The sequence below is a fragment of the Triticum urartu genome, unplaced genomic scaffold, assembly GCF_056163025.1.
Source record: "Triticum urartu cultivar PI428250 unplaced genomic scaffold, HENAU_Tu73 scaffold2, whole genome shotgun sequence".
In the NCBI taxonomy this organism is placed as follows: Eukaryota; Viridiplantae; Streptophyta; class Magnoliopsida; order Poales; family Poaceae; genus Triticum; species Triticum urartu.
Genome location: NW_028260368.1, coordinates 15,180,709 through 15,204,734, shown reverse-complemented (window position 1 = coordinate 15,204,734; position 24,026 = coordinate 15,180,709). Strand labels below are relative to the sequence as shown.

General features: G+C 37.0%; 6 non-coding genes across 6 annotated transcripts; 3 read left to right on the top strand and 3 right to left on the bottom strand.

Annotated features, from left to right (window-relative positions):
- Positions 1 to 47: 47 nt before the first annotated feature.
- TRNAS-GCU (transfer RNA serine (anticodon GCU)) lies at positions 48 to 135 on the bottom strand. Its single transcript has one exon. It is a non-coding gene; the product is annotated as a tRNA-Ser (tRNA).
- Positions 136 to 3,762: 3,627 nt separating this feature from the next.
- Positions 3,763 to 3,850, bottom strand: TRNAS-UGA (transfer RNA serine (anticodon UGA)). Its single transcript has one exon. It is a non-coding gene; the product is annotated as a tRNA-Ser (tRNA).
- An 824-nt stretch (positions 3,851 to 4,674) lies between these two features.
- On the top strand, positions 4,675 to 4,745 carry TRNAG-GCC (transfer RNA glycine (anticodon GCC)). The gene has a single exon. It is a non-coding gene; the product is annotated as a tRNA-Gly (tRNA).
- Positions 4,746 to 7,227: 2,482 nt separating this feature from the next.
- Positions 7,228 to 7,299, top strand: TRNAT-GGU (transfer RNA threonine (anticodon GGU)). Its single transcript has one exon. It is a non-coding gene; the product is annotated as a tRNA-Thr (tRNA).
- A 507-nt stretch (positions 7,300 to 7,806) lies between these two features.
- TRNAY-GUA (transfer RNA tyrosine (anticodon GUA)) lies at positions 7,807 to 7,888 on the top strand. Its single transcript has one exon. It is a non-coding gene; the product is annotated as a tRNA-Tyr (tRNA).
- Positions 7,889 to 10,919: 3,031 nt separating this feature from the next.
- On the bottom strand, positions 10,920 to 10,990 carry TRNAC-GCA (transfer RNA cysteine (anticodon GCA)). Its single transcript has one exon. It is a non-coding gene; the product is annotated as a tRNA-Cys (tRNA).
- Positions 10,991 to 24,026: the final 13,036 nt, after the last annotated feature.

The window sequence follows — 24,026 nt, the reverse complement described above, 5'->3', positions numbered from 1 at the left end:
GGGTCAGAATTCTTTCCAATTCGAAAGTCCCAAATGATCCAAGGGAGCGGAAAGAGAGGGATTCGAACCCTCGGTACAAAAAAATTGTACAACGGATTAGCAATCCGCCGCTTTAGTCCACTCAGCCATCTCTCCACGTTCCAAAGCGAAAGGTTTCCGTGATATGATATAGGCAAGAAATAAGAAATAACGGTTGCAAAAAACCCCTTTTTTTTCTTTCAAAAGTCTATAAAAATTATATTGCCAATTCCATTTTAATTATATTCTTTTTTCTTAATGTTAATAAAAAAAGAAGAAAATTCTTGTTTTTTCTTTCTAAAAATCGATATTGGCCGAGAGACAATCAAATAGATTTTCTCTTTAGCGGGCATTTCCATATAGGACTTGTTATAATTATAATAAAACAAGCAGGTTATATAAAAAAAACGCTTTTTTTGTCGATTATTTATCAAGAAAGCAAAAAGGGTTCTTATCAAATCCACCATAAAATTGGAAAGAAGCATAAAGTAAGTAGACCTGACTCCTTTAATGATGCCTCTATCCGCTATTCTGATATATAAATTCGATGTAGATGAAATTGTATAAGCGAATTTTTTTTATTTCCTTAGACTTAGACCGCGCAAGACAAGAATTTTTCGCTATTTACGATTTCATATTCTTGTTACTAGATGTTCTATAGGAATAAGAAGAAATCGCAACTCCTTTGCGCTACACATAAAATTGGATTTCGAAGGTCCATTTTTTTTTTTCAGAATCCTCTATTATTTTAGTTCTTCCACCCATGCAATAGAGAGGGAATGGGAAAAGAAGGGTTACTTTTATTTGCATTTTTCCCTTAAAAGATAGACTTTGAAATAGGAGTCTTGGAATAATGCTGAATTCAAAGGTTTATTTCTTTCTATAGTATAAGAAAAACAATTTATTTCTATTTCTATAGTATAAGAAAAACAAATAAATAGTATAAGAAAAACAAATCGAATCAAATTCATGGATTTACCACGACCTCGGTTGTGACTGTGACTCCATAGATAAAAATGGGAAATTTCTCTCTTCGAGACCATTGAAAAAGGGCATTGAACGAGAAAGAAATCGTCCACAGATAATAAAACTATCATATGCCTTGGAAAGTGATATGAGGTGCTCGGAAATGGTTGAAGTAATTGAATAGGAGGATCACTATGACTATAGCCCTTGGTAGAATTCCTAAAGAAGAAAATGATCTATTTGATACTATGGATGACTGGTTACGAAGGGACCGTTTCGTTTTTGTAGGATGGTCTGGCCTATTGCTCTTTCCTTGTGCTTATTTCGCTTTAGGGGGTTGGTTTACAGGGACAACTTTTGTAACTTCTTGGTATACCCATGGATTGGCTAGTTCCTATTTGGAAGGTTGTAATTTCTTAACCGCAGCAGTTTCTACCCCTGCCAATAGTTTAGCACACTCTTTGTTGCTACTATGGGGGCCCGAAGCACAAGGAGATTTTACTCGTTGGTGTCAATTAGGCGGTCTATGGACTTTTGTAGCTCTCCACGGGGCTTTTGCACTAATAGGTTTCATGTTACGCCAATTTGAACTTGCTCGGTCTGTTCAATTGCGGCCTTATAATGCAATCTCATTCTCTGGTCCAATTGCTGTTTTTGTTTCTGTATTCCTTATTTATCCACTGGGGCAATCTGGTTGGTTCTTTGCGCCGAGTTTTGGCGTAGCAGCGATATTTCGATTCATCCTTTTCTTCCAAGGATTTCATAATTGGACGTTGAACCCATTTCATATGATGGGAGTTGCCGGAGTATTAGGTGCGGCTCTGCTATGCGCTATTCATGGAGCGACCGTAGAAAACACTCTATTTGAGGACGGTGATGGTGCAAATACCTTCCGTGCTTTTAACCCAACTCAAGCTGAAGAAACTTATTCAATGGTCACTGCTAACCGCTTTTGGTCCCAAATCTTTGGTGTTGCTTTTTCCAATAAACGTTGGTTACATTTCTTTATGCTATTTGTACCCGTCACCGGTTTATGGATGAGTGCTATTGGCGTAGTTGGCTTGGCTCTGAACTTACGTGCCTATGACTTTGTTTCCCAGGAAATCCGTGCAGCGGAAGATCCTGAATTTGAGACTTTCTACACCAAAAATATTCTTTTAAACGAGGGTATTCGTGCGTGGATGGCAGCTCAGGATCAGCCTCATGAAAATCTTATATTCCCTGAGGAGGTTCTACCACGTGGAAACGCTCTTTAATGGAACTTTCGTTTTAGCTGGTCGTGACCAAGAAACCACCGGCTTTGCTTGGTGGGCTGGGAATGCCAGACTTATCAATTTGTCCGGTAAACTGCTTGGAGCTCATGTAGCTCATGCCGGATTAATCGTATTCTGGGCCGGAGCAATGAACCTATTTGAAGTGGCCCATTTCGTACCAGAAAAGCCCATGTATGAACAAGGGTTGATTTTACTTCCACACTTAGCTACTCTAGGTTGGGGAGTAGGGCCAGGGGGGGAAGTTCTAGATACTTTTCCGTACTTTGTATCTGGCGTACTTCACCTAATTTCCTCCGCAGTCTTAGGCTTCGGTGGCATTTATCACGCGCTTCTGGGACCCGAGACTCTTGAGGAATCTTTTCCATTCTTTGGTTATGTCTGGAAAGATAGAAATAAAATGACTACAATTTTGGGTATTCACTTAATTTTGTTAGGTCTAGGTGCTTTTCTTCTAGTACTCAAGGCTCTTTATTTTGGCGGTGTATATGATACCTGGGCCCCTGGGGGGGGAGATGTAAGAAAAATTACCAATTTGACCCTTAGTCCCAGTGTTATATTTGGTTATTTACTAAAATCTCCTTTTGGTGGAGAAGGGTGGATTGTTAGTGTAGATGATTTAGAAGATATAATTGGTGGGCATGTATGGTTGGGTTTTATTTGTGTATTTGGCGGAATTTGGCATATTTTAACCAAACCCTTCGCATGGGCTCGCCGTGCATTTGTATGGTCTGGAGAAGCTTACTTGTCTTATAGTTTAGCTGCTTTATCTGTCTTTGGTTTTATCGCTTGTTGTTTTGTATGGTTCAATAATACAGCTTATCCGAGTGAGTTTTATGGACCCACCGGGCCAGAAGCTTCTCAAGCTCAAGCATTTACTTTTCTAGTTAGAGACCAGCGTCTTGGAGCTAATGTGGGATCCGCTCAAGGACCCACAGGTTTAGGTAAATATCTAATGCGTTCCCCAACTGGGGAGGTTATCTTTGGAGGGGAAACTATGCGTTTTTGGGACCTTCGTGCTCCATGGTTAGAACCTCTAAGGGGCCCCAACGGTTTGGACTTGAGTAGGTTGAAAAAAGACATACAACCTTGGCAAGAACGACGCTCAGCAGAATATATGACCCACGCTCCTTTAGGCTCTTTAAATTCCGTGGGTGGCGTAGCTACCGAGATCAATGCAGTTAATTATGTCTCTCCTAGAAGTTGGTTATCAACTTCTCATTTTGTTCTAGGATTCTTCTTTTTTGTGGGCCATTTATGGCATGCAGGAAGAGCCCGAGCTGCTGCAGCAGGTTTTGAAAAGGGAATCGATCGTGATTTGGAACCTGTTCTTTACATGAACCCTCTTAACTAAGATTTTCTTATTTATACCTGTTCTACTTTTTTTCTGTTCTGGCTCGGTTATTCCATCTAGCCGAGCCATTCATTCCTTTTTATGAAAGAAAGATAAGGGACAGAAAAAAAAAATAAATAAAAATGAAAGAAACAAACGTATTCAATAAGCAAAAGGAGAGAGAGGGATTCGAACCCTCGATAGTTCCTAGAACTATACCGGTTTTCAAGACCGGAGCTATCAACCACTCAGCCATCTCTCCACAGCCTAATCCTTATTTTACTCCTACAAATAGAACATAGCCATATAAAAAATAAAAAGATTTATTAGCCTCTAGAAAGATATCAGATACAAGTTCCTTTTCGATATATCTCTGTATACTGTATACACGGATACAGGATCCGCTATACCCGCTTGTGAAATAAAGAGTAAATAATCTCTTCTCACCCCCATATCCAAATAAAAAAGCGGTTTAAGTAATAAATTTGAATTAAAGAGAAGAATCAATGGATTCATGATTAAACCCCTCCTACTTCTTGTATTTTTTTACAATTTTGGTTTAAGTGAGGGATCAAATATGTAGTCAACTTTATTTGATGGTAGCTTGGAGGATTAGAAATATGACTATTGCTTTCCAATTAGCTGTTTTTGCATTAATTGCGACTTCCTCAGTCTTAGTAATTAGTGTACCCCTTGTATTTGCTTCTCCTGATGGTTGGTCAAATAATAAAAATGTTGTATTTTCCGGTACATCATTATGGATTGGACTAGTCTTTCTCGTAGCTATTCTGAATTCTCTCATTTCTTAAATGAAATTTGGTTAATATTTATTAACCCCATAAAAAAGAAATAATAAAGGCCATTTCTTCTAAAAAATTAGAATAGTGAGACGTATTAAAACGCAATTTGCGTTCCGAATTGCTAGCTCTTCTCTTTCAGTATTATGAAATTCCATTCCCATTAGAATATTCATTGACAGATAATAAAAAAAGGAAAACTCTAATATAATAGAAAATGAAATGAAACGGTCGACCCAGACATAGAAGGTCGACCCAGGCGGATATACGCTATAAAATATATACCGTAGCGAGCGTAGTTCAATGGTAAAATATCTCCTTGCCAAGGAGAAGATACGGGTTCGATTCCCGCCGCTCGCCCGCTTAATTTATCAAAGTACTATGATAAAAAGTTTAGTCTAGTTAACTGTTTAACTACTTATATTAAATTAAGTATTAATTAGGTGTTAGTCTAGTGCCGTATCCCTTACTATCTTACCCTTCCTTTGCATCCCACTCAAAAAAAGAGGGCGCTCCAGAGGCAGAAATAGAACTCGCCAACAGAGCTCCAAAAATTGGGTATTAACTGAGACAAACAACGGGCAAACTTTTTTTAAAGGGAAGGGAGAGGTAGACTGTCCCTTTCGTTTCATTTTTATTTTCTGCAGGGTAGGGAGAGGCCTTGCGCCTTCTTTTTTTGAAGGCAAGTGACTTCGCAAACTGCTCAATTTTGCCCTCTAGGGCCGGGAACTAATGAATAAAAAAGGGTTGGATACGCCCCTCTACCATACATATCTAGAGAAATAGAATAGTCCTTTTATACAGACTGCTAAGTGCGGAGACGGGAATCGAACCCGTGACCTCAAGGTTATGAGCCTCGTGAGCTACCAAACTGCTCTACTCCGCTCTGGAGTACCAGAAACTGGTGGACAAAAAAGGCTTGAATACAAGCCTCTAACATGTCTAGACAAATAGAATACTCCTTTTATACAGAATGGAGCGGGTAGCGGGAATCGAACCCGCATCGTTAGCTTGGAAGGCTAGGGGTTATAGTCGACGTTGGTTGATTATTTTTAACGTCTCTAATTCAAAACCGAACATGAAATTTTGATTTCATTCGGCTCCTTTATGGATATTCTCACCACTTAACATCTATGTCAGCTTTTCTATTTGAATGGAACCAAAGCTCTCCGCTTTCTAGATGATCCTTATAGAGTAGGAGATAGAAATTCTATCTAAATTCATCTAATCTACTTACTTCGTTCCCTAATTTCATTCAAGAGATCCTGAGGAAAAGAATTGGGTTTCCACCGAGCTGAAACAATATGCGGATGGTTCTAGTAAACCAAAACTATCGTTTTTTAGCTATTTGGCTTCCTTATTCCTTATTTTAAGAAGATTTAGTTACGATTGGAAATCAACTTTTTTGTATCTTCATCCATAGATCCTTTACTCATATTTTCAAAATTGGAATACTTAATCCAATGCAAAATTATGCTTCGCGACTCTGTACTCATAATCCTATTTTTATTTTGGATGCAATTTAAATTAGTCTTTGGATACAAATCGCCAGAATGTATATTCTTCCTCAATATGCTATTGAGAGGAAAAGGATTTAATCCTTTATAAGAACTAAAGTTTTCATCGGAATATAAAAATAAAAAACTTAAGGATGCCTTAAGTATATCATTTCAAATTCAGTTATTAATAGAACGAATCACACTTTTACCACTAAACTATACCCGCTACATTGTAGATTATGGTATAAATGGTACCCTTTGTCAAGGATAGCCATTTGACAAGAAGGCTAATTCCCCCTTATTGAATCAGATGGAGAAGGTTCATGACACTGAGCCGTTGGTACTTCTACTTCGATCGCTCGCCTTTACTTTAGGATTTAGATAGCCCCTCTGGTCTGTAAAAAAAATCTTTTCTTACCATGCTAATAGCGCCTGAACCAAATGTATTTATTTTGATTAGGATCCTATTCTACGGTTACGACTACAATAATAATTATTTACTTTGCAAGGACGTAAGTGTGTCAGACTGCTAAATTGTTTTATTATTCCTACAATATAAACTAGGGGATATAGGGGGTAACACTGTCCCTATAAATTCCTTTTTTCCTTTTCTTTTTTGTCCAGAATTGAACAAAAAAGAAATTATGGAAGATGTTTTCTTCCCCCATTAAGTCCGAGCCATAGAGTAAGAGTGAGATGAGTTTTCCAAATTCATCATAGACTTTCCCTATGGCTTGATAGAAGTAAGCAGCAAAGAGTCGTAACTTAAAGAAAAAAACGGACAGGGCCGACAGATTTACCTGATGTAAAGAAGATCCTAAAAGTCTCTGATTAGTCGACTCTCTCCATTTAACACTTTCCTCTCTCCTTTTTTCCACTGACTCAATTCTAGTTTATTAGATTCTTGTTTAAAAGAATGCAAAAAGTTCAATAGAACTAAGAACACATAAAAAATAGCATAGAGGATCAAGGCCATTACCAAAAGTTCCTCCCAAGGATCCTATATCCTATTGGGTATCTGTTCCCCGCCTTTTCCCGCTAGGATCGGAAATCTTATATTTTCCATATCCATATACCGTTGAATCCTTGGGGTTCCAGAATCCGCCTATTTTACTAGTCTTCGGAAACGGAAAACCCTGAACCAAGAAGAGTTGGATATGTTATGTAGGGTATGTTTTTTTTTATTAATTTTATTTTGAGCTCTCAAGATATCGATATATACATATACAATCTCTACATAATGTCTCTCTCTCTATCTCTATATATTATATATATAATATGTACATTATGCAGTAGACCCATAATGGGAAATCCAAGTGGCTAATTTTTGAATTAAATAAAAAGCCCTTTTAACTCAGTGGTAGAGTAATGCCATGGTAAGGCATAAGTCATCGGTTCAAATCCGATAAAGGGCTTTTTAAATTAGTGGTAGAGTAATCTCGTGCTAAGACGTAAGTCGTTGGTTCGAATCTGATAGAGTACTTTTCTACTAAATTGATTCACTTTTTTTCTTTGTTTTTGAAACTTTCTCTATATTTTTAGAGAATTTTATGACTTAGTGCGGGATGGATGCATTTTTGGTATGAACACTAAATGAAGCACGGAGAATTAATCTATAACGATCAACTAAAAAAAATCCTAGATGAAAACATAACAGAAAAGTTGGAAAAACTCTTTGCTTTGGATCTATTTATACTTTTCGAGTATATTGACAATTCCAAAAAACTGCTCATACTATGATTATAGTATAATCACGAGCGGTTGTATATGGCCCTATCGTCTAGTGATGCCCCTATCGTCTAGTGGTTCAGGACATCTCTCTTTCAAGGAGGCAGCGGGGATTCGACTTCCCCTGGGGGTAGGGAGTATTATGAAAGGAGGTTAATCATAGATTAGCAAAAACCCTAGAATAAATTCTTCCTGGGTCGATGCCCGAGTGGTTAATGGGGACGGACTGTAAATTCGTTGACAATGTCTACGCTGGTTCAAATCCAGCTCGGCCCAAACCAAAAATCTAGGGCTTCGTGAGTATGAACTAAATCCTTTTGTTTTTCTTCCATAAAATAAAATGTCTGATCTATAGAAATAAAAGATAAAGAAAAAAGGGAAATTTTTTTTTCTAATCCATATCTCTCTCATTCCTTTCTTACAAACAAAAGAGTTTTTCTTATTGAAGGCTGGATTATTATCCATTTTTAGTGATAAAAAATCACGACATACTAGTTATGTCACTCTCACTATACCCACGTATAATATAATATGTGGGTATGTAGTATATGATTCGTCTATTTCTTAGAGTACGAAAGACGAATCGAATCTTCTTATGGTTCTATTTAAGAATGGGTATGCCATACACCCCGCGGGGATTGTAGTTCAATTGGTCAGAGCACCGCCCTGTCAAGGCGGAAGCTGCGGGTTCGAGCCCCGTCAGTCCCGAACTAGGGTTCAATGAATGGAGAAATTGATATTTCCTTTTTCCATGAAAAAAAGGGGCAGGGAGCAAGATCAAATACCCACAGGGCACCCTTACTTCACTTTTTTATTTTGCATCTCTCATTAAAGAGGGAGGGAGGGCATATAGGAATTTTTTTTTCACTACTCCCAATCGATAAAGAAAGACACACATACGATATGTGGATTAGTAGAATTTAGGATATTATATTACTCTATCTTTCTTTATGATGATACCATCCTCATCTTAATTTCCTATTCCACTCTTATGGAATAGAGTACCGGTATTTTACCGGAATCCATACATAAATCGTATTCCCTTTTTATTTCAGACCTCTTTTCCCCATCTCACTTCTACTGCTTATTTGGATGTCTATGTGACCCATAGAAAGTGAAAGTTGGTCATATAATACATACATAATTGTATGTATAACTATAAGAAAAAGGAAGGGAAATTGTATAAGATTAAGAAAGTATAAGATTAAGAAAGCTCGTGGGTTAGAGATATAGAAAAGAAAAAGTAGAAAAGGATTAAAAAAGAGGGAATTCCTAATCCAATCAAAAAACCCATTTTGGTCTTAGTGTGGATAGAGGATCTTCCTATGTTATACTATATAACTCTCATCCGTGAAATATAACTCTCATCCATGAATTGATTTGATAGATCCGATATTCATAATATTGAATTGATTCAGTATTATCAGAATGCAAGCCCTACCCTTGAATTTACAAGATACCCCTTTTTCCTCTCCATGGGATTACATCCCGAGTTATTGTGAAAATAAAAAATAAAGAGGTTATGGAAGTCAATATTCTCGCATTTATTGCTACTGCACTGTTCATTCTAGTTCCTACTTCTTTTTTACTTATTATTTATGTAAAAACAGTCAGCCAAAATAATTAATTGGAATTCCAATTAATCATTGAAGAAATTAAAAAGGGATTAAATAAAAAAAATCCAAGTCTTAAATGAAAGGATCTGGTTGGAATCTTAAAGTGTGGTAGAAAGAACTACATATAGTTTTTTCTACGACACTTTAGATTCTTTCTATTATATTATCTTTGAATCTACATAGAATAGATTAGTAGATTGAAATAGTTAAGTAGTCTAATTCAATTTCTTTTTTCATTGCATCCACTTAATTTCAATCAGGTCAAAATAAAAAAATCTAAGACAATTCTTGACCAAAGAATCCATGGAAGGAAAGAAAAATAATATGAAGAATAGACTATAGTAAAAAGTAAAAGGAAATGGAAAATGTGTGATATGCCGTGAATAGTTCCGTGGAAGAAAGTCTAATTTTCTTATGTATAGAACTTTTTTTAACCATTCGTCATTTCTAGTAGAAATTCTGAATTGGTATAATGGCTCTTTCTTACATTACAACTTACAATACAAGAGTTTCTTACAGGAGTGAAACAAAACTAAAGAAAAAGATTAAAGAATAACGTTTGACAAAATGATTAATGCAAAATGATCCATTAAAGAAAAGAATTGATACAACAATTTGATTACTTAATCAATTAGTAGTATCCCTAGAGTCCACTCCTTCCCCATACTACTAGTGAAAGAGAAAATGTAAAGACTACCATTAAAGCAGCCCAAGCGAGACTTACTATATCCATCTAAATTATGTCTCCTATTTCTATGAAGGGATTATTCTACTATTGATCAATAATCATAGTGGAATCAAGGGTACAGAGTCAAAAAGGGATTCCGCCCTAAGGCCATGGATCAATCAGTTCAAGGAATTTACTCCTAACAAATTCTTATAGGAATTCTGGTAGAATTAGAGAGCATTAAAAATACGAGATACTATAGCCCTTTTTTCCTTAAAAAAGAAAGAGTACGGGAATGATGTCCTGAATAGAAGAAGCGGGAATAGGAAGATTTTTTATTCCTTTTGTTACTCTTTTTTTTTTTTTTAAGCAAAGGACGCCCGAATATACCATAAAATTATCGATAGATAAATATTTATTGGATACCTACCTTACCTAATGTTTATTTTTGACCTAAACCCTGCAGCCTTGCTTTGTATCATTCTATGAAAGAATGAAGAGATTTTATCCATAATACAACTCCTAAATTGATTTTTGATCGACCTATTTAATCTGATTCTCGTTAGAATTAAGTAGTCCTTACTTTAGTGTATGTAGGTAACATAAGATGTACGATAAAAAAATGTATAATAATTAGTAAGTCTTGATATTCTTTCGTGGAGTCCCTTCTTGAATCTTAGATTGAAAAAAAAAAAGAATGCCCCTTAGGGACCTTTCTTTGGATACCAAGATTTCTGACATCTTATCCTCGTATTTTAAAATTATCAAATCGAATCTCAATTAAGAACCAATTCAAATTCATATAATAAAAGAATAAGGAAACACTACCTCACCCCTATTGATAACCATTTTGGCCACTACCGTCAAAACAAACCCTAACCCTAGTTTGAGGATAGAACTATGGTATGGTTTCTCTAAACCCAGTATCGGCAGGCCCAGTTACTCTCTTGCCCGAACTTATGCGAAGTAAAAATTTATCGAATTCGATCAGCACTATAAAAAAAACCTAAGTATTTTATTGATCAGGCGGCACCCAGATTTGAACTGGGGATAAAGGATTTGCAGTCCCCTGCCTTACCGCTTGGCCATGCCGCCAAAAAATCCGATCAAAAATCTAGAAAACAGCAAGTATTCATCCACGTTTTCTTACGAAAAGCCCCTTTTATTTTGAATATAATTCTACTTACTTTTTTCCAATCTTTTTCAAAAAATCTATTCCTGCTTTTTTTGATCCAGTTTCTATTATTCTCCTCGATAGATTCTATCTTAAAACATACATTGTTAACACAATAAAACTTCCCATTTCTTTCTATTGAGATGAAAAAGAAGAAAAAGTGGATTTCTATTCACAGGCTGCAAAATTCAGAATAAATTGGAACCGTTAACTAGAATTCTCTTTTTTTTATTGCAGTAGTGAACTACTCTTAAATCGGTATTATCTCCCCCCCCTTCAATGGCATAATAAAATATTATGGCTTTATGCTTAATCCGTGTATAGGTAAACTTTAGGTCCGAACAGCATTATTATCCAAAGATCCCCTTTATGTACATATCTCTATGGGGAATCATGCTTTAATTTTTCAAAGTATTAAATTAAATATCTTGAATAAAAAAAGGAAATTTGCTCTGATATAGAGTATAACCTGACTATCTTGGCGTACCCAAGTGAAATTACGATAAAAGAAAAGCATGGATATGGGGAGAGGTGGATAACTAGATTGGCATGTACTTAAAAAAGGGACTTACTTTATTTTAGAATTCCACAATGAAATACTGAATTTTCTAGCAATTATACTACTCCGATCCGAAATAAAAAAGAACCCTCAAATTATTTTGAGAAATTAAAGTAAGCACGCTATTCTAAATCGAAGTAAAGTCAAACTTTCTAGTATATTATATTACGGCTTTATTACATTCATAGAAAGGAGATAAAATGAGAAATCTTTGCCATCCAATCTGATTAGAATATCATAACATAAAGTATAAGTGGCAGAATTTTTTTTGTAGGAATGTTTTATCAATTCATTTTCATTTCATTTGTACCCCTGGCAAACTCGAACTTTCGTCCAAATGGTCTCTATTCATATGTATGAAATACATATATGAAATACGTATGTGGAGTTCCCTAGAATTTCATGTGATTCAGTAAACAGAATATAGATTCCATGATTGCTAGATCGATCCATAGGGATTGATGAAGAGTGAGCTGATAATGGAATTTTTCTTTGATAAACAGGAAACTTAAGATTAAGATGCTCCGGAATGGAAACGAGGGAATGTCCACAATACCCGGATTTAGTCAGATCCAATTCGAGGGATTTTGTAGGTTCATTAATCAAGCCTTGGCAGAAGAACTTGACAAGTTTCCAACAATTAAAGATCCAGATCACGAAATTGCATTTCAATTATTTGCGAAAGGATATCAACTGCTAGAACCCTCGATAAAAGAAAGAGATGCTGTGTATGAATCACTCACCTATTCTTCCGAATTATATGTATCTGCGAGATTAATTTTTGGTTTCGATGTGCAAAAGCAAACCATTTCTATCGGAAACATTCCTATAATGAATTCCTTAGGAACCTTTATTATAAATGGAATATACCGAATTGTGATCAATCAAATATTGCTAAGTCCTGGTATTTACTACCGCTCGGAATTAGATCATAAGGGAATTTCTATCTACACTGGCACTATAATATCAGATTGGGGGGGGAGATCGGAATTAGCAATTGATAAAAAAGAAAGGATATGGGCTCGCGTGAGTAGAAAACAAAAGATATCTATTCTAGTTCTATCATCAGCTATGGGTTCGAATCTAAGAGAAATTCTGGATAATGTTTCCTACCCTGAAATTTTCTTGTCTTTCCCGAATGCTAAAGAGAAGAAGAGGATTGAGTCAAAAGAAAAAGCTATTTTGGAGTTTTATCAACAATTTGCTTGTGTAGGTGGGGACCTGGTATTTTCGGAGTCCTTATGCGAGGAATTACAAAAGAAATTTTTTCAACAAAAATGTGAATTAGGAAGGATTGGTCGACGAAATATGAATCGGAGACTTAATCTTGATATTCCTCAGAACAATACATTCTTGTTACCACGAGATGTATTGGCCGCTACGGATCATTTGATTGGAATGAAATTTGGAACGGGTATACTTGACGATGACGATATGAATCACTTGAAAAATAAACGTATTCGTTCGGTTGCGGATCTGTTACAAGATCAATTCGGATTGGCTCTTGGTCGTTTACAACATGCAGTTCAAAAAACTATTCGTAGAGTATTCATACGTCAATCGAAACCGACTCCCCAAACTTTGGTAACTCCAACTTCAACTTCAATTTTATTAATAACTACTTATGAGACCTTTTTTGGCACATACCCGTTATCTCAAGTTTTTGATCAAACGAATCCATTGACACAAACTGTTCATGGGCGAAAAGTGAGTTGTTTAGGTCCTGGAGGGTTGACGGGGAGAACCGCAAGTTTTCGGAGCCGAGATATTCATCCGAGTCACTATGGGCGTATTTGTCCAATTGACACGTCTGAAGGAATCAATGTTGGACTTACTGGATCCTTAACAATTCATGCGAGAATTGATCACTTGTGGGGATCCATAGAGAGTCCGTTTTATGAAATATCTGCTGAGAAAGCAAAAGAAAAAAAAGAGAGACAGGTGGTTTATCTATCACCAAATAGAGATGAATATTATATGATAGCAGCAGGAAATTCTTTGTCCTTGAATCAAGGTATTCAGGAAGAACAGGTTGTTCCGGCTAGATACCGTCAAGAATTCTTGACTATTGCATGGGAACAGATTCATGTTAGAAGTATTTTTCCTTTCCAATATTTTTCTATTGGGGGTTCTCTCATTCCTTTTATTGAGCACAATGATGCGAATCGGGCTTTAATGAGTTCTAATATGCAGCGCCAAGCAGTTCCGCTTTCTCGGTCCGAGAAATGCATTGTTGGAACTGGATTGGAACGCCAAACAGCTCTAGATTCGAGGGTTTCCATTATAGCCGAACGCGAGGGAAAGATCATTTCTACTGATAGTCATAAGATACTTTTATCAAGTAGTGGGAAGACTATAAGTATTCCTTTAGTTAACCACCGTCGCTCTAACAAAAATACTTGTATGCACCAAAAACCCCGGGTTCCACGGGGTAAATCCATTAAAAAAGGACAAATTTTAGCAGAAGGAGCTGCTACAATTGGGGGCGAACTTGCTTTAGGAAAAAACGTATTAGTAGCTTATATGCCATGGGAAGGTTACAATTTTGAAGACGCAGTACTAATTAGCGAACGTTTGGTATATGAAGATATTTATACCTCTTTTCACATCCGGAAATATGAAATTCAGACGGATACGACAAGCCAGGGCTCCGCTGAAAAAATCACTAAAGAAATACCACATCTAGAAGAACATTTACTCCGCAATTTGGACAGAAATGGAGTTGTTAGGTTGGGATCCTGGGTAGAAACTGGTGATATTTTAGTAGGTAAATTAACGCCTCAGATAGCGAGCGAATCATCTTATATCGCGGAAGCTGGATTATTACGGGCCATATTTGGCCTTGAGGTTTCCACTTCAAAAGAAACTTCTCTGAAATTACCTATAGGTGGAAGAGGGCGCGTTATCGATGTGAAATGGATCCAAAGGGACCCGCTCGACATAATGGTTCGTGTATATATTTTACAGAAACGTGAAATCAAAGTTGGGGATAAAGTAGCCGGAAGACATGGGAATAAAGGGATCATTTCCAAAATTTTGCCTAGGCAAGATATGCCCTATTTGCAAGATGGAACACCCGTTGATATGGTCTTCAATCCCTTAGGAGTACCCTCCCGAATGAATGTGGGACAAATATTTGAAAGCTCGCTCGGATTAGCGGGGGATCTGCTAAAGAAACATTATAGAATAGCACCCTTTGATGAGAGATATGAGCAAGAGGCTTCAAGAAAACTTGTGTTTTCAGAATTATATGAAGCCAGTAAAGAAACAAAAAATCCATGGGTATTTGAACCCGAGTACCCGGGAAAAAGCAGAATATTTGATGGAAGAACAGGCGACCCCTTTGAGCAACCTGTTCTAATAGGGAAGTCCTATATCTTAAAATTAATTCATCAAGTTGATGAGAAAATTCATGGGCGTTCTACTGGGCCCTACTCACTTGTTACACAACAACCGGTTAGAGGAAGAGCCAAGCAAGGGGGACAACGAGTAGGAGAAATGGAAGTTTGGGCTTTAGAAGGATTTGGTGTTGCTCATATTTTACAAGAGATACTTACTTATAAATCTGACCATCTTATAGCTCGCCAAGAAATACTTAATGCTACGATCTGGGGAAAAAGAATACCTAATCATGAGGATCCTCCAGAATCTTTTCGAGTGCTCGTTCGAGAACTACGATCTTTGGCTCTAGAACTGAATCATTTCCTTGTATCTGAAAAGAACTTCCAGGTTAATAGGGAGGAAGTTTGATCGGAATAAATATAAATTCTTTTCTTATTTCTATTTTATGATTGACCAATATAAACATCAACAACTTCAAATTGGACTCGTTTCCCCTCAACAAATAAAGGCTTGGGCTAACAAAAACCTACCTAATGGAGAAGTCGTTGGCGAAGTCACAAGGCCCTCTACTTTTCATTATAAAACCGATAAACCAGAAAAAGATGGATTGTTTTGCGAAAGAATCTTTGGACCCATAAAAAGCGGGATTTGCGCTTGTGGCAATTCTCGAGCGAGCGGAGCTGAAAACGAAGACGAAAGATTTTGCCAAAAATGCGGGGTCGAATTTGTGGATTCTCGGATACGAAGATATCAAATGGGATACATCAAACTCGCATGTCCCGTGACTCATGTGTGGTATTTGAAAGGTCTTCCTAGTTATATCGCGAATCTTTTAGATAAACCTCTTAAGAAGTTGGAGGGCCTAGTATACGGCGATTTCTCTTTTGCTAGGCCCAGCACTAAAAAACCCACTTTTTTACGATTACGAGGTTTATTCGAAGAGGAAATTGCATCCTGTAACCACAGCATTTCTCCCTTTTTTTCTACCCCAGGCTTTGCAACATTTCGAAATCGGGAAATTGCGACAGGAGCAGGTGCTATTAGAGAACAATTAGCAGATTTGGATTTGCGAATTATTATAGAGAATTCTTTGGTCGAATGGAAGGAATTAGAAGACGAGGGGTATAGTGGAGATGAGTGGGAAGATAGAAAAAGACGAATAAGAAAAGTTTTTTTGATTAGACGCATGCAATTGGCGAAACATTTTATTCAAACAAATGTAGAACCAGAATGGATGGTTTTGTGCTTATTACCGGTTCTTCCTCCCGAATTGAGACCTATTGTTTATAGGTCTGGAGATAAAGTAGTGACTTCAGACATTAATGAACTTTATAAGAGAGTTATCCGTCGGAACAACAATCTTGCCTATCTATTAAAAAGAAGTGAATTAGCGCCAGCAGATTTAGTAATGTGCCAGGAAAAATTGGTACAAGAAGCCGTGGATACACTTCTTGATAGTGGGTCCCGCGGGCAACCGACGAGGGATGGTCACAATAAAGTATACAAATCACTTTCAGATGTAATTGAAGGTAAAGAGGGAAGGTTTCGCGAGACTCTGCTTGGGAAACGGGTCGATTACTCGGGGCGTTCTGTCATTGTTGTGGGTCCTTCGCTTTCATTACATCAATGTGGATTACCTCTAGAGATAGCAATAAAGCTTTTTCAGCTATTTGTAATTCGCGATTTAATCACGAAACGCGCCACTTCTAATGTAAGGATTGCTAAAAGGAAAATTTGGGAAAAAGAACCCATTGTATGGGAAATACTTCAAGAAGTTATGCGGGGACATCCTGTACTGTTAAATAGAGCACCTACCCTGCATAGATTAGGCATACAGGCCTTTCAACCCACTTTAGTAGAGGGGCGTACTATTTCTTTACACCCATTAGTGTGTAAGGGTTTCAATGCGGACTTTGATGGAGATCAAATGGCTGTTCATCTACCTTTATCCTTGGAAGCTCAGGCAGAAGCCCGTTTACTTATGTTTTCTCATATGAATCTCTTATCTCCCGCTATTGGGGATCCTATTTGCGTACCAACCCAAGACATGCTTATCGGGCTTTATGTATTAACGATTGGAAAGCGTCGAGGTATTTGTGCAAATAGATATAATAGTTGCAGAAACTACCCAAATCTAAAAGTAAATTACAATAATAATAATAATTTTAAATATAGGAAAGATAAAGAACCCCATTTTTCTAGTTCTTATGATGCACTGGGAGCTTATAGACAAAAACTAATCAGTTTAGATAGTCCCTTGTGGCTACGATGGAACCTGGATCAACGCGTCATTGGGTCAAGAGAAGTTCCGATTGAAGTTCAATATGAATCTTTGGGGACTTATCATGAGATTTATGCCCACTATCTAATAATGGGAAATAGAAAAAAAGAAATTCGTTCGATATACATTCGAACCACTCTTGGTCATATTTCTTTTTATAGAGAAATAGAGGAAGCCATACAAGGATTTAGTCAGGCCTATTCATACACTACCTAAACAAGAAAGTTAGATTCGGCGATGCCCCTCCCCTTTCGGGGGGCATTCCGATTTCCCTAGTATCATCATTATTTGCCACGCGAATCCAGATTGAGATTGAGGCAATTAAGTTAATTAAATTTTCGAATCACTGACTCAGGCCCATTGTCGAATCCTACTCAGCAATTGTCGAATCCTACTCAGCCGAAAAGGGGGTACTTATGTATGGCGGAACGGGCCAATCTGGTCTTTCATAATAAAGAGATAGACGGAACTGGTATGAAACGACTTATTAGCAGATTAATAGATCATTTTGGAATGGGATATACATCCCATATACTGGATCAACTAAAGACTCTGGGCTTCCATCAAGCCACTACTACATCGATTTCGTTAGGAATCGAGGATCTTTTAACAATACCCTCTAAGGGATGGTTAGTCCAAGACGCGGAACAACAGAGTTTTCTTTTGGAGAAACACTATTATTATGGGGCTGTACACGCGGTAGAAAAATTACGCCAATCTGTTGAGATATGGTATGCGACAAGTGAATATTTGAAACAAGAAATGAATTCAAATTTTCGGATAACGGATCCTTCTAATCCAGTCTATCTAATGTCTTTTTCAGGAGCCAGAGGAAATGCATCTCAAGTACACCAATTAGTAGGTATGAGAGGATTAATGTCGGACCCTCAAGGACAAATGATTGATTTACCTATTCAAAGCAATTTACGCGAGGGACTTTCTTTGACAGAATATATAATTTCCTGCTATGGAGCCCGCAAAGGGGTTGTAGATACTGCTGTGCGAACAGCAGATGCTGGATATCTTACACGTAGACTTGTTGAAGTAGTTCAACATATTATTGTGCGTAGAAGAGATTGTGGTACTATCCGAGGTATTTCTGTAAGTCCTCAAAATGGGATGACGGAAAAACTTTTTGTCCAAACACTAATTGGTCGTGTATTAGCAGACGATATATATATCGGTTCACGATGCATTGCCGCGCGAAATCAAGATATTGGAATTGGATTAGTCAATCGATTCATAACTGCCTTTCGAGCACAACCATTTCGAGCACAACCAATATATATTAGAACCCCCTTTACTTGCCGAAGCACTTCTTGGATCTGTCAATTATGCTATGGCCGGAGTCCTACTCATAGTGATCTGGTCGAATTGGGAGAAGCCGTAGGTATTATTGCAGGTCAATCAATTGGGGAGCCAGGGACTCAACTAACATTAAGAACTTTTCATACTGGCGGAGTATTCACAGGGGGTACTGCCGACCTTGTACGATCCCCTTCGAATGGAAAAATAAAATTCAATGAGAATTTGGTTCACCCCACACGTACCCGTCATGGGCAGCCTGCTTTTCTATGTTATATAGACTTGCATGTAACTATTCAGAGTCAAGATATTCTATATAGTGTGAATATTCCCTCAAAAAGCTTGATTCTAGTGCAAAATGATCAATATGTAAAATCCGAACAAGTAATTGCGGAGATTCGTGCCGGAACGTCCACTTTACATTTTAAAGAAAGGGTACAAAAGCATATTTATTCTGAATCAGACGGCGAAATGCACTGGAGTACTGATGTTTACCATGCGCCCGAATATCAATATGGTAATCTTCGCCGATTACCAAAAACAAGCCATTTATGGATATTGTCAGTAAGTATGTGCAGATCCAGTATAGCGTCTTTTTCACTCCACAAGGATCAAGATCAAATGAATACTTATGGTAAAAAAGATAGGGAAATTCTTGATTATTCAACGTCGGATCGAATCATGTCCAATGGCCATTGGAATTTTATCTATCCTTCTATTTTTCAAGATAATTCAGATTTGTTGGCGAAAAAGCGAAGAAATAGGTTCGTCATTCCATTACAATATCATCAAGAACAAGAGAAAGAACTAATATCCTGTTTTGGGATTTCGATTGAAATCCCCCTTATGGGTGTTTTACGTAGAAATACTATTTTTGCTTATTTTGACGATCCCCGATACAGAAAAGATAAAAAGGGTTCAGGAATTGTTAAATTTAGATATAGGACCCTAGAAGAAGAATATAGGACTCGAGCGGAAGACTCAGAAGAGGAATATGAGACCCTAGAAGACGAATACAGGACCCGAGAGGACGAATATGAATATGAAACCCTAGAAGAATCTAAATATGGAATCCTAGAAGACGAATACGAATATGAAACCCTAGAAGACGAATATGGGAGCCCAGAAAACGAATATGGGAACCCAGAGAACGAATATAGGACTTTAGAGAAAGACTCAGAAGAGGAATATGGGAGCCCAGAGAGCAAATATAGGACCCAAGAGGACGAATATGGAACTCTAGAGGAAGACTCAGAAGACGAATATGGCAGCCCCGGGGAAAGCGCAGAGGAAAAATATGGTACTTTAGAGGAAGACTCAGAAGAAGATTCAGAGGACGAATACGAGAGCCCAGAGGAAGATTCCATCTTAAAAAAAGAGGGTTTGATTGAGCATCGAGGAACAAAAGAATTTAGTCTAAAATACCAAAAAGAAGTAGATCGGTTTTTTTTCATTCTTCAAGAACTTCATATCTTGCCGAGATCTTCATCCCTAAAGATACTTGACAATAGTATTATTGGAGTGAATACACAACTCACAAAAAATACAAGAAGTCGACTAGGCGGACTGGTCCGAGTGAAGAGAAAAAAAAGCCATACGGAACTCAAAATATTTTCCGGAGATATTCATTTTCCTGAAGAGGCGGATAAGATATTAGGTGGCTGTTTGATACCGCCAGAAAGACAAAAAAAAGATTCTAAGGAATCAAAAAAAAGGAAAAATTGGGTCTATGTTCAACGGAAAAAAATTCTCAAGAGCAAGGAAAAGTATTTTGTTTCCGTTCGCCCTACAGTGGCATATGAAATGGACGAAGGAAGAAATTTAGCAACACTTTTCCCGCAGGATCTCTTGCAAGAAGAAAATAATCTCCAAATTCGACTTGTCAATTTTATTTCTCATGAAAATAGCAAGTTAACTCAAAGAATTTATCACACAAATAGTCAATTTGTTAGAACTTGCTTAGTAGTGAATTGGGAACAAGAAGAAAAAGAAAAGGCTGGTGCTTCCCTTGTTGAGGTAAGAGCAAATGATCTTATTCGCGATTTCCTAAGAATTGAGTTAGTCAAGTCCACTATTTCGTATACACGAAAAAGGTATGGTAGGACAAGTGCAGGACCGATTCCCCATAATAGGTTAGATCGCGCCAATATCAATTCTTTTTATTCCAAGGCGAAGATTGAATCACTTAGCCAACATCCAGAAGCTATTGGCACTTTGTTGAATCGAAATAAAGAATACCACTCTTTGATGATTTTGTCGGCATCCAACTGTTCTCGAATTGGTTTATTCAAGAATTCAAAACATCCCAATGCGATAAAAGAATGGAATCCTAGAATTCCTATTCGAGAAATTTTTGGGCCCTTAGGCGCTATTGTAGCTAGTATATCGCATTTTTCTTCATCTTACTATTTACTAACGCATAATAAAATCCTGTTAAAAAAATATTTGTTCGTTGACAATTTAAAACAAACCTTCCAAGTACTTCAAGAACTTAAATACTCTTTAATAGATGAAAATAAAAGGATTTCTAATTTCGATAGTAACATAATGTTGGATCCATTCCTTTTGAATTGTCACTTTGTCCATCATGATTCTTGGGAAGAGACATTGGCAATAATTCACCTTGGACAATTTATTTGTGAAAATGTATGTCTATTTAAATCGCACATAAAAAAATCCGGTCAAATTTTCATTGTAAATATGAATTCCTTTGTTATAAGAGCAGCTAAACCTTATTTGGCCACTACAGGAGCAACTGTTAATGGTCATTATGGAGAAATCCTTTACAAGGGAGATAGGTTAGTTACGTTTATATATGAAAAATCGAGATCTAGTGACATAACGCAAGGTCTTCCAAAAGTGGAACAAATCTTTGAAGCGCGTTCAATTGATTCATTATCCCCGAATCTCGAAAGGAGAATTGAGGATTGGAATGAGCGTATACCAAGAATTCTTGGGGTCCCTTGGGGATTCTTGATTGGAGCTGAGCTAACCATAGCCCAAAGTCGTATCTCTTTGGTTAATAAAATCCAAAAGGTTTATCGATCCCAAGGGGTACAGATCCATAATAGACATATAGAGATTATTATACGCCAAGTAACATCAAAAGTGCGGGTTTCCGAAGATGGAATGTCTAATGTTTTTTCGCCTGGGGAATTAATCGGACTATTGCGAGCGGAACGAGCAGGACGAGCTTTGGATGAATCGATCTATTATCGGGCAATCTTATTGGGAATAACAAGGGCTTCCCTGAATACCCAAAGTTTCATATCTGAAGCAAGTTTTCAAGAAACTGCTCGAGTTTTAGCAAAAGCTGCCCTACGAGGTCGCATTGATTGGTTGAAAGGCTTGAAAGAAAACGTAGTTCTGGGGGGGATTATACCTGTTGGTACCGGATTCCAAAAATTTGTGCATCGTTCCCCACAAGACAAGAACCTTTATTTCGAAATAAAAAAAAAAAATCTATTCGCGTCGGAAATGAGAGATTTTTTGTTTCTCCATACAGAATTAGTTTCTTCAGATTCTGACGTAACAAACAATTTTTATGAGACATAAGAACCCCCATAAAAATATTTTTTACTTTACTAGACTTTTGAACTTAGAACACTAACAGGTCAAATTTTAGATTTTTAAGATTTTTATTTTAATAAGTAAAACAAGTCAGTTAATTCATTAAGGTGGTTATGTTTATACCATGTATCAATGGCCAACTCTTATCTTAGTACAAGGTTCTCTCGGAACAATTATTATTTATTTCAAGCTATTTCGGATCTTTCTTAATCTTCAAAAAGAACTAAATTCCGTAATGGAATGGTAGGATTAAAAAAAAGGAAGTGTGGAAAAAATGACAAGAAGATATTGGAACATTAATTTGAAAGAGATGATAGAAGCAGGAGTTCATTTTGGTCATGGTATTAAGAAATGGAATCCTAAAATGGCCCCTTACATTTCGGCAAAGCGTAAAGGTACTCATATTATAAATCTCGCTAGAACGGCTCGTTTTTTATCAGAAGCTTGTGATTTAGTTTTTGATGCAGCAAGTCAGGGAAAAAGTTTCTTAATTGTTGGTACCAAAAAAAGAGCAACAGATTTAGTAGCATCAGCTGCAATAAGGGCTCGTTGTCATTATGTTAATAAAAAGTGGTTCAGTGGTATGTTAACGAATTGGTCGATTACGAAAACTAGACTTTCTCAATTTAGAGACTTAAGAGCAGAAGAAAAAATGGGAAAATTCCACCATCTCCCAAAAAGAGATGTGGCAATCTTGAAGAGAAAATTATCTACTTTGCAAAGGTATCTCGGCGGGATCAAATATATGACGAGATTGCCAGACATTGTGATCGTCCTTGATCAGCAAAAAGAGTATATAGCTCTTCGGGAATGTGCCATTTTGGGGATTCCTACTATTTCTTTAGTCGATACAAATTGTGACCCGGATCTCGCGAATATATCGATTCCAGCCAACGATGACACTATGACTTCAATTCGATTGATTCTTAACAAATTAGTATTTTCAATTTGTGAGGGCCGTTCTCTCTATATAAGAAATCGTTGATTAAGAATATATAGTGAATTCTTGGGCAACTGCGTAAATTTATGGAATCACTTACTTTACTATATCTTTTTTTTTGCATAGAATTTTTTTTGCATAGAAAAAAGAAGGGGAATATTGATATATATTAGAGGGTATTGATATATATTATGATCTGATGTGCTTTCTTGGTATCCTAAATATAAGATTAATACTTCAAGTTGCTGAGTTGAGAAAGAGATGGTTGAATCAAAAGAATTCCTTTTTTGAAGTTCAATTTTTATCAGAGGACAATATGAATATTATACCTTGTTCCATTAAAACACTCAAGGGGTTATACGATATATCGGGTGTAGAAGTAGGCCAACACTTCTATTGGCAAATAGGAGGTTTCCAAATTCATGCCCAAGTACTCATCACTTCTTGGGTCGTAATTACTATCTTGCTAGGTTCAGTTGTCATAGCTGTTCGGAATCCACAAACCATCCCGACCGACGGTCAGAATTTTTTTGAATATGTCCTTGAGTTTATTCGAGACTTGAGCAAAACTCAGATTGGAGAAGAATATGGTCCCTGGGTTCCCTTTATTGGAACTATGTTCCTTTTTATTTTTGTTTCGAATTGGTCGGGTGCTCTTTTACCTTGGAAAATTATAGAGTTACCCCATGGGGAATTAGCAGCGCCCACGAATGATATAAATACTACTGTTGCTTTAGCTTTACTCACGTCAGCGGCATATTTTTATGCTGGTCTTAGCAAAAAAGGATTGAGCTATTTCGAGAAATATATTAAACCAACTCCAATCCTTTTACCAATTAACATCCTAGAAGATTTCACAAAACCATTATCGCTTAGCTTTCGACTTTTCGGGAATATATTGGCGGATGAATTAGTCGTTGTTGTTCTTGTTTCTTTAGTCCCCTTAGTAATCCCTATACC